Consider the following 20,452-nt stretch of genomic DNA (forward strand, 5'->3'; position numbering starts at 1 on the left):
TAAAAGAGCAACAAAAGGTAAATCACCACATCTGAGAACCCAGAAGTTGTTCTGTCCTGAGGCAGGGTGTGCTGCAGTAGGAGTTCCACGGTGACTGGGAACTGACACTGGGAAGGCTGACAAACCATTAGTCCCTCAGTTCAGAAGGCTACATGCCCGCAATGGCCCCAATCTTGCACTCAAACCTACAAGACTCTTGATGAGCCACTGGTCCTCATTCAGTGTTGGGAGCCTGGAAATGGTGCTTGTGATGTCAGTAAAGCAGCCGGCAGCAGCAGCAGCAGCAGCAGCAGCAGCAGCAGCAGCAGCAGCAGCAGCAGCAGCAATGGAATACATAAACTCAGTGGAAAGAGGGAAGGCCAAACCTACAGAAGGCAAATTACTTTTCTCTCCCATGCATGCCTCCTTTAAATCAGCTACCAGAAGGTGCTGGCCACATTTGGGGGTTGGTCTTATGGCCTCTTTGAAGGGAATCAAGACAATTCCTCAATTGAGGGTCCCTTTTCAGTTGATTCTAATTAGTGGCAAGATGCCTTTAAAACCAACCATCACAAGTAGTAAGCACTGTGCTCTGTCTAGCATAGCCTGAGCTGTTTTCCCTACAAGGTTCCCCAGCAAATGACAGAGATGGAACAGTGTATTCTGCGACTTCTCCCAGGGAGATGTGAATAGATATCTATCCACGTCGAGTAGAGGACAGGTGACAGACTAGAGAAGCCATTCTACCCAGGGCTGTCTTGGTGGACCAGTGAGTTCATTGGTGGTGGTGGGGGGGGGGATGGGAGCACATTTACAGGAGCATCCGTGACTCGAAGGCAGATGCTCCACAGCTTGGAAGATGGCTTACAGAACCTGCAACAGGGATCTCGCCGTGGAACTTGAAGTCAGTCCCACTGAGAAAGGAGAAAGTCCGACCTGCCCCTCCCCCCACACAATGAAAGCTTCTAGAATCTTGGGGAGGGTCTCTGTAAGTAGTGTAGATTTCAGGCACTTACCTCCTGAGACTCGTAAGTTTTGTTAGCTTCCAGAGTCTTAACGACCCTCCCTCCAGGAGGAAATGGTTCAATTTGGAGAGAACAGCGTGAGCGGAGCTTTATAACCAGACAACTGGCTTCAGAAATGGGCCTGACTCTTTGATACAACCTGAGGGTAACCTGGGCAGTGTCCTGATGGAAGAAAGGTGCTAACTCACCCACCTGTGTCACCCATATTCATATAATCAATCCCTGTATTGCTATATTATCTATGTGCGTCCGTCTCTCCATGCTTTTAGAATCCACATCTATATGCATCTATATAACATTTGTATAATCTTTATTTCTCTATACCATCTATAGCTACCAAATCCAAATCTGTGTCTATATGTCCATACCATCCATAAATTTATATAATTTGTATTTATAGTTAAAAGCGTCTGTATTCTTTTATGATTGATACATTTGTATCATGTATATCTCTAAGATCTATTTTAGGTATTGATATATATGACTAATATCATCTATATTGTGTATATCAATGTATATCTATATATCTATATATATATATCTGCCCAGTATTTTTCACTTATTCCTGGATCATCTGTTTGTATCTTTACATTATCTATATATTTATCATCTGTATCCATTATACGTTATTATCAGCTTCATTATTTCTGTCATCTGTGTCATTTATATCCGTCTATATCCATCTACATATATGTCTCTATCATCAGCATCTGTCTTTCTGGCTCAAATCTCAGGGACTCAGCTGTTTTTTTCAGTCAACCACGGCCATGTTTCCACAGGTAAGACCTCACCAGTTGGAGTCTGTGCAGTCCTGGATCGATCTGTCTCTTTCACGGGCATCCTTGCATGTTGGGGTCAGTTCTCATTCAAAGGTTCAGGCTGTTTTAGAACACCAATTGTCCCTTTGCTTCCCCTGCTCGGCAGGGGTATGGATATTTGAGCCCCTCAGAGTCTTCCCTTTATGCTCCTTGGCATGTTAAAGCTGCAGTTAAGAAGCCCCAGGAATCTGTAATCACCTATTAGAGGCGATTTTATTCCTTTAACCTCCTCTCTACTCTTACTCAGCCACAGTGGAATGCTTCGGGAGCTAACAGGATGGAGATGCTTAGGTAGAGTCCATTGCCTTCAAACAGAGCAATCTGTTCTGAGTGTTCAGCCCCGAGCCGCAGCAGAGGGAAGCCTGTGGGAAAGCACTCGGATGGACAGATGAAGGTTCTGAGAGCATCCTCTCCTGTGAGGGCAGATGGGGGTGGCCAGGGTGAGCGGCCCTAAAGACGTGGAAACATGGTATCACGGTCTCAATGAGAGTGACCCCAATAGACTCACAGGCAGTGGCATTATTGGAGGTGTGGTCTTGTTGGAGGAGGTGTGGTCTTATTGGAGTAGGTGTGGCCTTTTTTGAGGAAATGTGTCACTGGGGGTGGGCTTTGAGATTTCAGAAGCTCAAGCCAGGTTTAGTGGCTAACTCTTTCTTCTTGCTGCCAGTGAATCCAGATGTAGAACTCCCAGTTCCTGAGGTATCCTAGCACCATGTCTGTCTGCACACTGCCATGCTTCCCACCATGATGACAATGGATTAAACTCTGAGCCAGCTCCAATGAAATGTTTTCTGTTAGAAGAGTTGCCTTGGTCATGGTGTCTCTTCACAGCATTAGAAACCCTAACACATGGCCTTTTAGGTAAGCTTAGGTGTTTTGTTCTTATTGTAGGGGAAATTATTACCTCAGATATATGTATTTTAATTTGTGCATTGTATTTCTAAGCATTTGTATTTGTGTTATAGTGTATATTATATGTATGTATTCTCTGCCTTATCCCCCAGTCTTCTTTTTCTTACCTTTCTCCTCTCATGTTTGTCTCTTTAAACAGTTTTACTCCTACTTTCTTTCTCTCCCCCTCCCTCTCACATACACACACATATATCTATACATATATCAACACATAGACACATGTGTGCAATGTATATATACGTACATATATGTGTGTGTGTTACTAGAGTTCTAGCTAGTTTTTATCAATGTGGCAGAAGTTTGAATTGAAATATCTGGGAAGAGGGAAGCTCAGTTAAGGAAAATGTCTACATCAGATTGGCCCACAGATAAATGCGTAGAGCATTTTCTTGATTAGTAATTTCTGTAGGAGAGATCAGACCACTTTGCATAGTGCCACCTGAAGGCCAGTGGTCCTGGATCATATAAGAGGGCAAGCAACAGAGAGCAATCAGTAAGCAGTGGTTTTTCGTGGTCTCTGCTTCAGTTCCTACCTTCGGGTCACTTCCTTGAATTTCTACCCTGACTTTTCTCAGTGATGATGTGTGATCTGAGAGTTGTAAGCTGAACTAAACTTTTTCCTCCCAGAGCTGCTTTTGGTTATGATGCTTTATCACAGCGGTATAAATCTTAACTTAAAAAATGCTTCTGTGAAGAAAAACATAAACACTAGCTTTTCTGTGATTGGCTCAATGTATTTACTATGATTATCTCTGTACTCGTTTTCTTGCAAACAATAGAACTTTGTTCTTATTTCTTAAGATGTATTCATGCATCTGTGTTTGTGCAGATGTGTGTGGATGCCCATGTGAGTACAGTGCCCACAGGGGCCAGAATGGAGGACATCAGATTCCCCTGGAGTCAGAGTTAACAGTTGGTTGTGAGCCTTCTGATGGGCTGCTGAGAACAGACCTCAAGTCCTCTGCAAGAGCAAGAAGTGCTCTTAACCCATGCGCTGTCTCTCCAGCTTCAGCTTTGCCTTTCTTTATGGTGGGAAAAATCCCATTGTGTATACATAGCCCATTTCCCTTATTCGTTCATCTCTTGTTGGGCAACATGGTTGGTTTCATAACTTGGCTGTGGAGAATTAATAGTGCTGCAAGAGACACGAATGTTCAAGTAGTGAGCTCTGTGACACAAGACACAAGAATAGGTGGGACACATGGACTATCTCTTGTTAGTTTCTTAAGACATCTGCATGCTGACATCCATTGTGGATGTAAAAGGCTGTGTTCTCGATGCTGCTCTACAAAAGAAAGACAAAGGTGGTATTTTGCTGATACTAGGAAACCTTCACAAGTGTTTGTCGTTATTTTGTTTTTGAGTAAGTTAGAGCTTGACTCAACCTTCCATGAGGCCTTCCTCTGAGGGGTCATAGCTGATGGGGAAGTCTCCCTGAATCCATGCATCCCACTATATACAGAGACTTGGGCATTTTTGTAGTCTGAGGGCTGATCTTGGAGTTAGGATTAGAGTGTATACTAGTGGCTGGGCATACAGCTCAGTCAGTGAAGTGATTGATACACAAGTAGGAGGGTCTGAGTTCAACTTCTATAATCCATGTTAAAAAGCCAGACATGACAGTGTGTGACTGTAACCCAGCATTGGGAAGACAGAAATAGAGCTTGCTGGCCACTGCTTAGCCAAATAGTGAGTTCTAGGCCAGTGAGACACTGTCTCAAAAACAAATTGGATGGCATCCTGATGAGTGATATTAAAGGAAACACACACACACACACACACAGACACACACACACACACACAGGGTGGGGGAAGGGAGGGTATGAGGGAGGTGGGAGGAAGGGTGGGAAACAGAGTAAATACTGGCAGCTCATTAGTAGGAGGAGCATGATAACATTAATTCCTACCAGGAAGTACTTAACCAAGGAGCAGTGGAAATGACCTGAGGACGAGTTTAGTGACTGGACTGTAGCAAAGATATGAGTATGATTAGGGTCGACTTAGCGCTGGCAAGATAGGAGCTTTTGAGTAGGAATGAAAATTGGAGACTGCTTTTCTGTCAGGGAAGAGACCTATGAAAGGGCACAGGACTGCATGAAGATGTTCTGGGCAACTTCTGGGATGTGGATATTTGCACCAAGACTGATGGATTTAGCGTACAGCCAAGACATGCTCCTTTCCTTCTGCCCCACATTGAGCATTCGTGGTTGAGGGAAACCTTCACAGCTGACTCTGGGAGGTACTTGCTTCTGAAATGAGTCCAGCTCAGTTCCCAAGTCATGAATGAGTCTTTCCATATTTCCGAGCAAAAGTAGCTGCCAGAGTCCAGAAAGAGCATCTTCGAGAACCTCCCCTAACCGTTTGCATCTACAGAAGGAGTCATGTTTCTCTAGAGGCTGGTATTCCCTGGGAGGTGACTCATTTCTATGCCAAGGAAACTGTTTGGGGCTCTGCCAAAACCTCCTTGAACTGCCACGGTAGCGAGTGTTCTGCATTTCTGTGTCTCACTTTGTGTTCTGAGACTTCATTAGTGGCAGAATTGAACACTGCTGTTTGGCCAAGTCACTCTTGAAATAACCTCTGAGGCTTTAGTTCTCGGTTCCTTTCTGCTTCCGTGGGGCGAGGCTTTCTTCTGGAATAGTCTGATAGATAATGTATGGTGTATTCCTTTCTCTCTTGTTCCCACATATTGTCTCCAGCACCAATGCTTAAGACTTATAAGGTTGCACCCCACATGGGAGGCCCTCCCATGATGCCAATGATGGGCCCTCCTCCTCCTGGGATGATGCCTGTGGGACCAGCTCCTGGGATGAGACCACCCATGGGAGGCCACATGCCCATGATGCCCGGGCCTCCAATGATGAGACCTCCTGCCCACCCTATGATGGTGCCCACACGGCCTGGCATGACCTGGCCAGACAGATAGAGCAGACGCGCTCTTTATCCTTTTGTATTTCTTGTTGTTTCACCAGGAGACCTTGGTGCTGAGCCTGAGTGTTTCCTAGATGCATGATGAGGAACTTCCCTTCCTAACAGAGAGAACGCTTCTGGAGGGAGAAGGGATACAAGAAAGTGCAGTTTTCACTTATATTGTGAAATGTGAAAATAAAGTCATCAGCTCTTTTAAAAAAAAAGACTTATAAGGCAAGCCACATAAAAAGACAGAATCTTCTACAACCTCATAACCTGCATGAAGAAATACCTCTTGGACACCAACAGATCTTATACCTGAGAGGAATAAGTGTATATAGAGTTTAACATATGGTTAAGAAAACAGTGTTGTGAGACTTTTCCTAGGGAGATGTGAACAAAGATGTGTTCACCCCAGATAGGTAGTCAATGACAGACTAAAGTTGTCTAGATGATGAGTTCATTGAATTCCAGCTCAGTGAACCGGTGAGTTGAAGGAGTGTGCTTACAGACTGTGGATGACAGATCGCCGACAGGAGGATAGATGACTCAAAGACAGCTGTGCCATCAGAAAGTCCACTACAGCATCACTGATGACTCATAGAAGCTGCATCCCTGGGTTTTACTAAGGACTTGTAGGCAGCTTGGCTGACCAAGATAGTCTTTTTACCCCAGTAGTCGTTTCTGTTTCAATAACTTTGGAGAGGGACCTTTCGATTACTGTTTCAGGAACTTCCTGAGACTTGTTAAATGTTTTCTTCCTGGGGGATAAATTTTGTTTGCCTTCAGACGTTTAAGGAACCTCTTCTATGGAGGGGAAATAGTGGCAGAACAGACAAGTAGTGACATCTCAAGAGTAGCGTCATGGAAGGACACATTTAGAAGGAAGCAATATGGGAATTCATGGTAGGCAAAGAATTTACAAGCAACAGTAAAATTGTCTCTTTTGGTATCACCTTTCACCAACGATTCTCAGTACTGTCAGTTATATTTAGTATTTCTAAATCTTTTATTGGTTTGATTTCCAGACGTTTGTGTCAGTAACTCTTGAGGCTTAGCGATGTGTAACTATCCGAGTGGCTTATAAGACCATGTTTCTGAAATTTCTATACAGAATTTAACCAGAGCCACACTTTGCATCAGATTTAATGAAATGTCAGGTAAAGGAATGCAGTTGTCTTCCACGGACACAGATACTGGACTAGAGATTTGGGGGCGGGGGATAATGCTGTGTTTCTATTTGGAAAATATACAACTTTGTATGATAGCACTATTGTAATTGAGTTAATAAAGTAAACATATTCCCCCCCCCCACTTTTTGTACCACTATTTATTCCTGGATGGATTAGAACTTGTTATGTAAGCCAGACTGGTCTGGAACTCACAGAGATCCACTTGCTTCCAGAATACTGAGATTAAAGTAAAGATATGTACCACTTTTTTTTTTTTTTTTGGTTCTTTTTTTTTCGGAGCTGGGGACCGAACCCAGATATGTACCACCTTATCAGGAAGTAGATATCTTTAAATCATTTAAGCTATTCTATAATGTAGTATACATGAGCTATAGTATACATGAGCAAGAACTTTTCTGAGTCCTTGAATTTTTAATTTTTAAACCTAGCCTGATGCCCAACAGTGCCAGCCCAGTTCCTCAGTAGACTCAGTCAGGAGGATTACAAGTTCAAGGCCGGCATGGGGAGGTTAATGCGACCATCCTGAAATAATAAGTAAAGTAAAGGCCAAGGGCATAGCTCAGAATCGGAGTTCTTGCCTAGAATCTCTCCTTAAAGGATAGGGATGTGACTCGAATGTAGAGTGATTGCCTAGCATCCCCCTGGAGGGGCTAGAAGCATGGCTGAACAGTGGATGCTTGTCTAGCATATGTGAAATTCTGGATTCAGCCCTTGGTGCTGAATTTTTTTTTTAAAGATGTTTTGAATTGGCCAAAGAGATTTCCCAAAGGAAGAAGTATGAAGAAATTCATATCCATGTTCTTCAAGTATGAAAACCTGGAACATTGATGTTTTGGAGATTAAGGTCAAAGTTATGGATGGTCCCAATAAATAAGATGAATGTAGTACACCTAAACACATGTCTGGGGCATAGTGGTGATTTGCTTTAATATGCGTCTTATAAGAATGGTATGATAACTCAGTAGGGCCTCTGAGCAGTCTTTGTCACAGTGAACCTATCTTGAAAATATTGTCAGCCTTCCAGGTCACAGTGCATCCTTGGGGAGAGTGGGGATAGGAACTAAAGCAGAATCCACGATGGCGGCTCTCAGATGCATGTTTAGGTAGCTTTCTTACAGCCTGGGTTAACCAGCCTGAGGAATGGTTCTGCCCACAGTGGGCTGGGTTCTTCAACATCAATTACTAATCAAGTTAATCTCTTACAGGCATGTCCACAGAAAAACCTGATCTAGGTAATTCTCTTGAGGCTTTTCCGCTCAGACGACTCTAGGCTCTGTCAAGTTAACAGTTATAGCTAACCAGGACACCATGGGGCAGCGTCCCTGGCACCCATTTCCAGGTATTTGTGAGGTAAAGTTCTGGTCTATAGGAGCAGGAACTAGGAGCAGATTGAGTCTGTGATGGCTACTTTTGATTATGGACCTGACTACATTTGGAATCAACTAAAACCCCAAAGTGGAGGGGCGCACCTGTGAAGGATTTTTGCTTAATTCGAAGTGGGAAGATCCACTTCTAATCCAGACCTTTGGAGGTGGGAAGACGGCATTCAATTCAGTTGCTTTCAGGCGGGATGACTCATCTCCAATCTGGGCCACACTTTCTGTTCAAAGCCTGTATAAGGACATGGAAGATGGAGGCTTTTGCTCTTCTCATGCTTCTTCTTAGCTTGCTAGCAAGTCCATTCCTTCATTGACGTAACTGTTGTTGGACTGGTTGGACCACAGGAGACTCATTCTGTAAGTTCTGTTACTCTTTAGTTTCACAGAAACCCCAACACATACAGAGTTATTGGCTCTTCTTGGCTTTATTCTTCTTTGTTGCAGGGCTTCTTCTTGATTGCTAACTAACAGGATTGAGATACACGTAGGAAATCAGTAAAGCACACATTTGGGGGGTGTCTCTCATAGCATGTCCATCTTGGGGACTCTGGCATAATCAATGGATTAATCCATTAAAGGCATTATTGGGAGATGGAAATGTTGGGGGGTATAGCCCAGTTGGAGGAAATCGGTCATTTGGAGGTATATTTTTGGGATTATATATTGTACTTTCTCCTTCCTTCATTTCCTTGTTTCTTTGTTTCTTCCTTCCTTTCTTTCTTCCTTTTTTTCCTTTCTTTCTTCCTTCCTTCCTTCCTTTCTTTCTTTCTTTCTTTCTTTCTTTCTTTCTTTCTTTCTTTCTTTCTTTCTTTCTTTCTTTCTTTCTTCTCTCCCCTTACTATTTTACTATTTACCTCCTGTGCCAGAGTCTCTTGTCACCATAACGTTCTGCCTGAATGCATGAGGTCAAGTGGGCATGAAATTAACTCTAAAACCATAAAACAAAACATATCTTCCTTCACTTGCTTCTCTCAAGTGTTTTGTCACAGCTATTCAAAAGTAGCCAACATGTCTGCCTTTCAGAATCCAGAAAGAGCTCACTTAATGAGCAGCCAATGTCCTCGCCTCTCTGGACTGATGTTTCTTTCTGCCTATGGTGATGTCATCTGCTGCACTCCCTTTTCTGGGGCCTGAGTAGAAATGGGAGTGAGTCAGAAAAGTTTAATTGGGTCCCAGATGTGATTAACCAAGACTCATTCTTCTACACTGTGCTGGTGTTTAGCACACCACAAATTCTATCACTGCCCAGTGGGTCCTAAAAACCGTTCTGCTTTTAATGCGCCTTTGCCTGGTTTACTCAAGTTGGAATTTAAATCAAAGGGTAACGTCTATATTGGGGATAACTTTGTAGTTTATCTTAATATAATGGCTAATAAATGTCAGGGTTTAAAGGGGCTTTTTAAAAACAATGACTTTAACAATGTTATATACTTTTAAGGGAATCTAGCAAGCCATTGACGGAATCTAGTACAGTGTAATTTGAGACATTATAAAAATAGCAGTAAGAATAGGAGACACAAACTTCCAAGGCATTGAACCAGAGCCAAAACAGATACAGAAGTGCTTCCTGCAATGAAAATGGAGCCTTTTGTGCCTTCTCAGTCAGCTCCCAAGGCAACAGATTGACAACATGGTCTGTATCGTTACCAGCCTCCTTTAGACTGGAGAGAAATAGAAGGCAGGCTCCCGGGATTTTCATAAAATCCTAGTGTCGTTCTTGAAACTAAATCCTGTGCTGATTTCCCCTGGTTATGTGATATTAGGGTCATTTTAGTAACTAGAGCAGAGGAAATAGCATACGAAGGTGTCTTAGTCTGCTTTCTGTAACTGTAAGGAAATCACGGCGACTAGGCAATTTACAGACAAGAGAAGTTGGCTTCATTCACTGTTCTGAAGACTGGGAAGCCCAAGAGCATGATGCTGGTATCTGGGAAGGATTTTCATGTAGCATGGTGTCATATGAAGAGACAGGGCAAGTATGCTAGTTTGAGTCTCTTTTTTCTTAGAAAGCCATGATAACTAGCCTAGGAAAAGATAACCCCCTTGACCTAATCAAATTCTAATTACCTCCCAAAGACTTTGCCTCCCGGTGTCATCAACAAGTGAATTTGACTGTTGAGTTTTCAACACGTTCAGAGGGCACATTAAAACTACAGCTCTAACCTTCACGTCCCGTGGTGCCAATGCCTATGATATGACCGACAGCTTTAATGATCATTTGATCTCATGGCATCTTTTGTCCCCTAGTTGTGAAAAACAAGGATTTATCCATGATTCTGTTATTTGATTTCTTTGTTCTTCCATAAGCATCTTGTCTCTGCTGCCCAGTCTGTTTCTATAACTATAACCAAGTATCTAGAACTGAATAATGTATAACAATTAAAGTTTGTTTGGGCCATAGTTCTGGAGGTGAAGAGCTCCAAGACCATGGAGCTAGTATCTAGTGAGGGATTTTGTGGCCTCCTGACATGCTGGAGGGCAGCACAAGAATCTTACTAACTCACTGAATTCGTTCCACCAACACTTAGTGTCTGATCACCCTTGACTTGTGGTCAAGTTCTTCATTTATTAACTTGGATGTACCAGTGTTTAGCTTGCCTTTAACAAGAGTCTTAAAGCTTAATGGGAATCTCACAACCTCAGTATCACTTTTGATAATTATTCAAGAATTGACTATATAATCCCGTTCTTTGTCTATTAATCTCGACTTGCTCTTATCTTTAGAGTTGAGCCTAATTTCTGTATCTTCCTTTAAAAAATACCATTCCTATTTACTATTTGGAAGTGTCATACATGCATGAAATGAATTTTGGTTGTATTTGCTTACTCTGCCTCTTTCAATGTCTGCCCATGTTCTCTACCATTTTTTTTTTTGGTCTTTTTTGTTATAACCCACTGAATCCAGGTAGTGACACTTATACATACACAGGTGTGGGTAGGGTCATCCACTGGAGCATGGCCAACCTACCATGGGGCCATACTAATGTCAAAAATGATTTCTTTCTCCTCTAGCAACTATCTACTGTCAAGAGTTCCTCAGGGTGTGAAGTCTTGTGGGTCAGTCTCTCATCTGTTCTTGAACGATGACTGGATTGTCATTGTACAGGTCTTGTGCAGTAAGCCATAGGTGCTGAGACTAAATAATTTCAGTGGCCTTGTCATATCTAGAAGACACTGTTTCACACCAATCCTACGTAGTCTTTGACTCTTACAGTTTTTCTTCTCCCTCTTCCATGATGTTTCCTAAGCCTTCGGGTATGAGTGCAATATAGAGGTTCTATTACATTTGAGTGGTCCTCATATCCTGTTTCAATACTTCAGTGCAATAGTTCTGTGTTGTGTGGCTTCTCCTGGGGATACATGAGCTAAAAAACTACTCACCCCAGTTGATTCCATCTACATCTACATCTAGTCAAACTAAAGAAACTATTCCACAGATGTCTAGTTCACGAAACTAATGAGTTCATGGGGGTTGTTTAAGGAGTATGGTGGAAGGTTACTTCCACGGGTACCTCAAAGCAGCTGTGTCATTGAACATTCCTTCACAGCATCAGTGGCAACTCGTGAACTCTGCATCCCTGGAGTTCTCCATAGACTCTTTATGACTTACAGAGCTTGGGAGAGTAGTTGTGAGCATCTTGTCATTTTCTGAGCTTTCTGAGCCTCCTAAGCTTTATAAACTTTCTGAGCAAGTCTTGGGAGCCTCTCCCTCTCCACGAAGGAATGTTTCAGTTCAGGGGAGACAGCCACACAATATCTTAAATAGTCTTTCTTACCATTTTAACAAGTGTCAGAGTATTTTTAACATTGAAAGTTTTCATGGCTTGGATATAATCCTTCTCAGTAGTGGATTCCTAGGCCCCTCACTGTGAACCCCAAATATGCAATGTGATGCCTTTCTCATAATGGATTGGGGATCTATTGATAAGTTCCAAACCCGATGGAATCTATTGCTCTGTAAAAATATCAGTCGAGGAACACAGCGAGGGATTCTTAAGACTTTTTCCTCCTTATTAGCACATGCTCATTTGTTAAGAATTAAGACTTTCATGGTATCCTCATGTCTGTATATCATCCTTCTTAGTCTTATACATCTCCATCACCATCATCTCCAAGTTCTTGGTCTCCATTCTCTTCCAAAATAAACCATGACTTCTGTATTCAAGTCATTATTTTTTTCTTAAAGTTTAGAACATGCTTATGAGATAAACATGCAATGTCTGTCTTTAAAAAGACAAATAATGCCAGTTATGGGTCAAGGCCGGTTCATGGGCTGCAGAGTAAGTTCAAGGCTAACTTGGGAAATTTGGTGAGACCTTGTCTCAGTGGCAGACTGATTTACTATACAAGCTGATCCGAATTCAAGTGCCAGCATTAACAACAAGAGAATATATATGAAAGACATCCCTAAAAGACTAAAGGTATCATACCCACAAGTTTGACATTATAGTCTTTGTTTGTTTGTGGGGGCTAAGGATAATTGCTTAAAAGGACAGCAGGGTGAGTTGAAGAGATGGTTTAGTGGTTAAGAACCCTTACTGTTCTTGTGGAGGATCACATTTGGGTTCCCAGTACCCATGTGGCAGCTCACAGCCACTTATAACTCAAGTTTCAGGGGTTCTGGCACTTCTGTTAGCTTTGTGGCCAATACACACACACACACACACACACACACACACACACACACGCTGCATACACTCACACATACATGTAAAACGAGAATAAAAAACTTTAAAGAGGGCAGATGGAATCATGGCCAAGAAGAAGGACTGTGGGCCTTTCCAAAGCCAATATCTATTTTCAGAAGGGAACAGAGCACTCACAAAAACTATGTCATTTGAATGATGCTGCATGACGCCCCCAATGAGTCAGACACTTGGAGCATCTCTGCTAAATGTCACCTCAGAGATGTAACGTTCTCACAGATCTATTTCTTTGTCCCATCTAGACAATCAGTAAAATTTAATTATTTTTAGAAAAGAAGCAAAGATGTGAGGGTTGAGAGGTGGCTTAGAGGCTAAGAATACTTTCTGCTCTTGAAAAGGACTAGAAATTGCTTCTAGACACCTATAACAAGGAGTTCACAACCTCCTGTGATGCCAAATTTAAGGAATCTGATGCTTATGGCCTCTGAAGGCACTCATATGCAGCCCCACATAACTACATCACACACACACACACACACACACACACACACACACACACATATATATAGTTTACATATACATATATATGTAAAAATAATAAAAAAAATTTAAAAAGAAGTCACAAAAGAAATAATCAAGAGGGCCATGTATTAGAGACTATTCTTGGCTCGAAAATGTACATTATTCCATGTCCCATTCTTTCTCTCTCTCTCTGGTATGTAAGTGTGTTCACATGTGGGTTCACAGGTAAGTTCAGGTGCTCATATATGTATGCCTGTGAAGGCCATGTCTCAAAAAATACAACACAATACATTGCACAACACAATACATTGCGGGTAGCAGAATATGCTGTTTTGATTTGCATATTTGAGTTATTACAAAGCTGTCAAGCTTTCATCATGTCTAGAGACCAGTGCAGACCTAGGAGAGGGTGATAGCAGAGAATTGAGGAGCAGAGTCCATAAGGGAAGAAGAGGGAGCTGGTGAAAGGTTTTGGTCAAGTGAAGTATTTGCCATGCCAACATAAGGACCCGAGGAGAATCTCTGAGAAAACACAGGGAAATAACAAAACAACAGAATCCTGTGCATGGTAGCCCATGACTGCGGAGACAGTGTGAGAGAGGTGGAGACAGAGGCATCCCAGAGGTTCATCTGCCAGCCAGGATAGCCAAATTGGTGAGCTCTGGGGTCAGTGAAAGACCCTGTCTCAAAGTAGAAGGTGGAGAGCGATTGAGGAAGACACTCTGACTTCTGGCCTTCACAGGTAAGCATATGTGAGTATCTGAACTCACATGCGAACCCACATATGAACACACACACACACACACACACACACACACATATCAAACAAGCAAACAGACCAAACAAGAAAGAATGTGATATAGTATAATGTACATTTACCATTTACCTCCTGTAATGTTTAGGGTCATTCCAAAGAAGTCGGCTTTGGAAGCAGAGGAAATGCCTCAGGTTTCAGACCCTTGGTCTCAGCATCCTCCAAGTAACAATCTCACCATTGTTATTGGCCCCTCCTCGGCTGCCATCAGATTGCAGCTGCTTTGGCTTTCCCATATGGAAAGAAGGCCAGAGGCTCTTCAGGAATCCCCCCAGGCCTTCAGCATCACTCTGTGACAGCTGAGTCATCCAGCCTCATGGACCAAGAAGCTAACAGATTCTCAGCTTCTCCAGTGTGAAGACATCCACTGTTGAACTACCCAACCTGCATCGTGTAAGTCAATCTAATAGTCCCTATTAGGAATGCTCAGAACCATCTCTCTCACTATGTCCTGTCTGGACACTTCAGTGAGGAGGGATGGAAGGCACCCAAGTCCGTCATTTCATGATTAAGCCACTAGCTATATTTTTAGATTTATTCTTGAGCGTGATGATAAATGTCTTTATTTATTAAAGCAGTTTAAATCAGGTCTATTTATTACGTTCGTGTTGCCAAAGCCATCGTAACTAATTCACAGGGATGAAAAGTGGATCATGCAATTGCAGAAATGTTGGTTTATCAGATTTTATAACCAGGCCACACCTCTTCCATTGAGCTGTGTCATCCTTTGAATGAAACATGTCTCCCACAGGGTAGTGGCTAATGAATTTGAATACTCAGAGCTCAGGTGACGGTGCTGTTTGTGAAGGTTGTGGGCTCTCACTAGAGGAAGTGGGTCACTGAGGGTTTTAGGTTTTATAACTCAAACTTTTCCTCTCTGTTCTCTGCTCCTTGTCTGTCTTAGCCTTGAATGCCAGTTTGAAACAACTCAGGAAGGTCTGGCCTGTGGGCATGTCTGTGAGAGACTGCCTTGTTCATTTATTGATGGAGAAGGCCCAGCCCACTGTGGGCAGCACCATTCCCTGAGCTGTATAAGAAAGTTAACTAAATATGAGCCTTGAATGAGTCAATAAGGAGCATCCTCTATGGTTTTGATGTACTGCTTTGCAGCGAAGTAAGTTCTTTGGTTGGAGATAATGTTATGTGGAGAAGTGTGCAGTTAGTTCTGCCTTGAAGTTCCTATTTGACTTCCTCCCCTGACTTCCTTCGATGATGGAGTATAACCTAGAAGCGGAAACAAATCTTTTCTCCCCCAATTTTTCGGGGGCATGGTATCTGTTACACCAACAGAAAGAAACTAGAATATTGGCTGGCCACAGTCTTCCATGGCTCTTCGATGACTGTCCACCATGATGAACTCTACTCCTGCTTTAGTTAGGGTTTTACTGCTGTGCACGGACACCATGACCAAGGCAACTCTTCTAAAGGACAACATTTAATTGGAGCTGGCTTATAGGTTCAGAGATTTAGTCCAGTATCATCGAGGTGGGAACATGGCAGCCTAGATCTAATGCAGGAGGAGCTGAGAGTTCTACACCTTCATCTAAAGGCTGCTTCCAGACAGCTAGGATGAAGTTCTTAAAGCCCACACCCACAGTGCCATACCTACTCCAAAATGGTCACACCTACTTGAACAGGGCCACACCTTCTAATAGTGCCACTTCCTGGGCCAAGCATATACAAATCGTTACAAATCCCTAGAACTTTAAGGTGAAATAAACCCTCTTTTCCTTTCTTCAGTAGCTTTCTGTGTCATAGCAATGAGGAATTTTCAAGAAAAATTAATGAAACTGGAGGTCATTTTGGGAGGTGAACTAATGACTCAAACACATGTTCCGTGTGACCTCTCATATGTGGTGATCTGTAGTTAAATGCTCACATCCACATGTGCATACATGACATGCGAGCAGAAAGAGATAAGCAGAGCCAGGAAAAAGAGAGGTCTAGGGTGAGCAAGGAAAGATAGTGGAGGGAGGGAGATGAACCAGGAACATGATATGTATATATGAAGGTGTCATAAGGAAACCATCCATTAGTCCACCCATTTCAAAAGGAAAATTAAACAAAAGCTCTCTATAAGGATCTTCAGAGGGTGGATGGAGGTTGGAGGAAGCTCTCTCTGTGTGTGTGTGTGTGTGTGTGTGTGTGTGTGTGCATGTGCATGTATGTGTGTGTTTGTGTGTATGTGTGTGTGTGTGTGTGTGTGTGTGTGTGTACCACATGAGTACCACATACGGGTGGGTGCACATAGAGGCCAGAAAAGGGCACTGAATCCCCTAGGTCAGCAGATATGGGAGCCAGGGTCCTAACCTGAATCCTCTGGAAGAGCAGCCAACAAATGCTCTTAGTCTTTGAGTCTTCTCAGTCCCTAAAAGTACTTCTTGTCGAAAAGTCTATTCAGAAAGCCTGTTCCATTTGCTGTCAACCCTGTATACATGACCACTCCGAGGACATGGCTGTTTCATTAAACCAACAGTGTAAACTAGTCATATCACCTAAATGATGCGACCTTGAAAACCGCTTGGGTTAATTGCTATTAATCTGAGAGCTTTGTGGAAGTGAGAATTAAGCTCTCTTCCATTATAGCTTGTGTCCCCACGGAGAAGGGAAGATGCTGAGAAGCGCAGAAAGAGAAGACATCAGGCTCCAAGCCAAAGAAGTTCGTTATGACTTTCCAACACTAGAAGTTAGAAAAGTTAATGAGATATTTTCCCCAGGGTTATCAGAGGGAGCGTTGCCCTCTAGAGGCCTTGATCTTGGGCTTCTAGCCTTTATGAGTATGAGACACAACATGTTTCTGTTGTTTTCAAGTCACCTGGTTGATGGGACTCTATTACATCTCTAGGAAACCAGCAAACATGGTGATCTGAGTAGACAGAACTGGAGTGTGTTGGTTACCTTTCTCATTGTTGTGACAAAATGCTTCCCCCACCCCTACCCCCAAAGCAATGTAAGGAAAGAGGGTTTTTACTGGACCACAGTTTGAGGCTATGCTCCATCCTTGTCTGGGAGCCATGGCAACAGGAGCCTGAGGCAGCTGGTTCCATTGCATTCACAGTTAGGGCCCGGAGAGGTAAACACTGGTACCCAACTCCCTTTCTCCTTTCATCACTTTGATTCATTCTGAGATAATCTTAGCCCACAGGATAGCTGCACCCACATTCAGGGAGGGTCTATCCTTTCAAGCAAAGTTTCTTGGTAAACATTCTCATGGACACACTCAGATATGTGTCTCCTAGGTGGCTCCAAATCCAGTTGAAGTGACAATGGAGATTAGCCATGATGAGTAGAATGAAGATTAGCTCTGAGGGAGTTGGCTGGGGAGGAATAATTGAAGCCATAGCAAAACCCCAAGTAACAATAAACCATCAACAAATAAATCTGTCATCATTTCAGGGGAGAGGAAAAACAGAGAAAGTTCTGTGGAGGCACAAAGAGTGGAAGATGGAGGATTTAACAATAAAGAGATCTCTGGGTGGGGTTGGGGGCAGGGGTCCCTGGAGAGATGGTTCAGCAGTTAAAGGCACTGACTGCTCTTCTAGAGGTCTTGAGTTCAATTTCCAACAACCACATGGTAGCTTATAACCATCTGTAATGGGATTTAATGCCCTTTTCTGGTGTGTCTGAAGATAGCTTCAGTGTACTCATATACATTAAATAAATAGACCTTAAAAAAAACCAAAACTCCTAGCAGAGCCATTCTGGGGGAGCATTCAAAAACTGGGATTACCTGACAATGACCTTAGGGCCAGGCCCCTCCTCCCTTAAATCACCACAGCTACTTACCATGCAGCTTTCATTAAGTTGAAAAATACATCCTGAGCTTAGTTTGCCTGTGAGGCTCAAACCGGTTTATATTTTGCACCGAGCTCTCTTCCTTAATTAAGGGTATGAAAGCCAAACATTTCTTACAATAGAATCAAAAGAGAGAGGAAGTGTTTTACAGCTTCTGAGGGTGAGGAATAGATCTGTCGATTAAAGAAAATGCAAAGTAGAGAATAAATGGGCTGAGATTTCCTTCCCCAAACAGAGCTCTGAAATAGACACAAGTAATCAGCAAGTGACTTTCCTTTATAATAATAGGGAGGACGGACTGAGTGGTGCTATGTGCTTTTTTCTCCTACATATTACTTCTACCTACGTAATAACAACAATACACCCTCAACAGCTAAATCCACCTGATCATTTGGGGGAGAGGAATAACAGAAAATTCTGTGGAGGCACGAAGGATAAGCTAATAGAATATGAGGAATTTAATAATTAGGAGGGCACTTTTTGTTTGTTTGTTTGTTTGTTTTTATGTATTCCTGTTAACAATCTGTGATGGCTCATCTCATCTCAAGTTTCAACTTGGTTGGACTAAGAGGCTCCTAGGAGATTTATAAAGCATATTTATGGGTGTGTCTAAGAAAGTGTTTCTGCTGCTGAACTTGGGGTCACAATCTGTACCCTAACAAGTAATTTTGGTCATTCACCCTCCAGAGACTGGATAAAACAGCCAAACTAATGGTAAAAAAAAAAAAGCAAGAAAAGGAAAGTTGTTCAATGTGGTGACATTGGGAAGAGGGCTTACAAAAACAAAACAAAACCAAACAAAACAAAACAATCCACACTCCCTACACAACAAAGAAACCAAAACAGACAAAAACCAGTTTGGGCCCTTCAAGTTCACCTTTAAGGTCCTGAAGTAAGAGCACAGTTTCAGTAGAGGACAAAGGATCGCACATCTATACAGTCTTGGTAAAGGTATGGTCATGCCTATCATTGACCCGTCATTGTCTGGGCTTCAATCTCACCATGTAAAGCAGTTAAATAAGTTACTAGAATTGTGTGAAATCTCTTTCTGAGAGACAATTTTCCATGCCAGCTGGTGACTTTCCTTTCTCCCAGTATAAGATTCCTGGTAAGTTATCCATTTTGAGGGGAGCCATTGTTTCAATAGTCTGAGAGTCAGATTGAGAGACACATGCATCATGGTAGAATGCCTTCATTTCTGCTAGGTTGCTTCCGTTTCCAGAGTGGATTATCTATAGAGGGGAACTCACACCTCAGTGTGGGGAGCATCACATAGGGTCAAGACTAAGACAAAAGAGGGTGGGAAGGAAGGAAGCCAGCAGAGCACACATCTCTTTACTTCTTGGCTGACATATGGTGAATGACTCTGCTCTGCCACCCGTCTCCACAACAATGGACTGAAACCCTGAAACCATGATCCAAAATAAATCTGTGTCTTTAAATAGTTTGATGCAGTTATTTTGTAATAACAACATGAAACTGACTGTGATGGTGCATATGCTTGGCCCAGGGAGCAGCACTATTAGGAGATGTGGCCTTGTTGGAGTAGGTGTGTCACAGTGGGTGTGAACCCTCATCCTAGCCGCCTAGAAGCCAGTCTTCTCCTAGCAGCCTTCAGATGAAGATGCAGAATTCTCAGGTCTTCCTGTACCATGCCTACAGAGATGCTACCATGATCCCACCTTGATGATAATGGACTGAACCTCTGAACCTGTAAGCCAGCCCCAATTAAATGTTGTCTTTATAAGAGCTGCCTTGGTCATGGTGTCTGTTCACAGCAATAAAACCCTAACTAAGGTAGTCATGGGATCTGTTCACAGTAGTGAAACCCCAACTAAGACACCAACCAGAGTGCATTTCATAGTAGGTTAGGATCCTATATGAAAGAATAGTGTTAGTGCTAGAAGCACGAGTTTTCCCAAACTTTCTGGATTTGATAGTATATGAAAATTACTTTAAAACATGCTTATAAGTGATCATTAGACTTCAATCTCTAAGTTATCCTTTCAAGGAAATGACTAAAATAATATGTTACCATTTTATTATAAAGGCGTACACTTAAGTGCTATTTACATTATCAAAAATAAAAAGAAATGAATATTCTGTATACGTAATGGGTTTGATAGTTATAAAATCGTGAAAAATGATGATTCAGATATCATTCATGACAATGTAGATGTTCTGTGTACGTTAATTGTGAACAAGTGATATCAAAACAGATTTTATAGAAGCAATGGATTTAAAACATTAGGTATCTGAGAGAAATCTTTGCACAATAATTAATAGTTCATTTGGTGTAATGGGATAATGGATGACTGCATTATTTTTATTTTTATTTTTTTGGCAGTGGTAAGCAGGGTGCAGTCAGTGTCTCACTCTAGCTATCCTGGAACTTATTATTTAGACAATGGCAAAATCATAATTAAAAAAAGAAAAACACAACAGATATCAAGTGCTTG

At 42.3% G+C, this 20,452-nt stretch overlaps 1 long non-coding RNA gene across 1 annotated transcript; it reads left to right on the forward strand.

Moving 5' to 3' along the window:
• Positions 1–438: 438 nt before the first annotated feature.
• LOC120095924 (uncharacterized) lies at positions 439–18,838 on the forward strand. Its single transcript, XR_005491900.2, has 2 exons — positions 439–1,180; positions 5,707–18,838. It is a non-coding gene; the product is annotated as an uncharacterized LOC120095924 (long non-coding RNA).
• Positions 18,839–20,452: the final 1,614 nt, after the last annotated feature.

The sequence above is a fragment of the Rattus norvegicus genome, chromosome 12 (genome assembly GCF_036323735.1).
Source record: "Rattus norvegicus strain BN/NHsdMcwi chromosome 12, GRCr8, whole genome shotgun sequence".
Taxonomy (NCBI): Eukaryota; Metazoa; Chordata; class Mammalia; order Rodentia; family Muridae; genus Rattus; species Rattus norvegicus.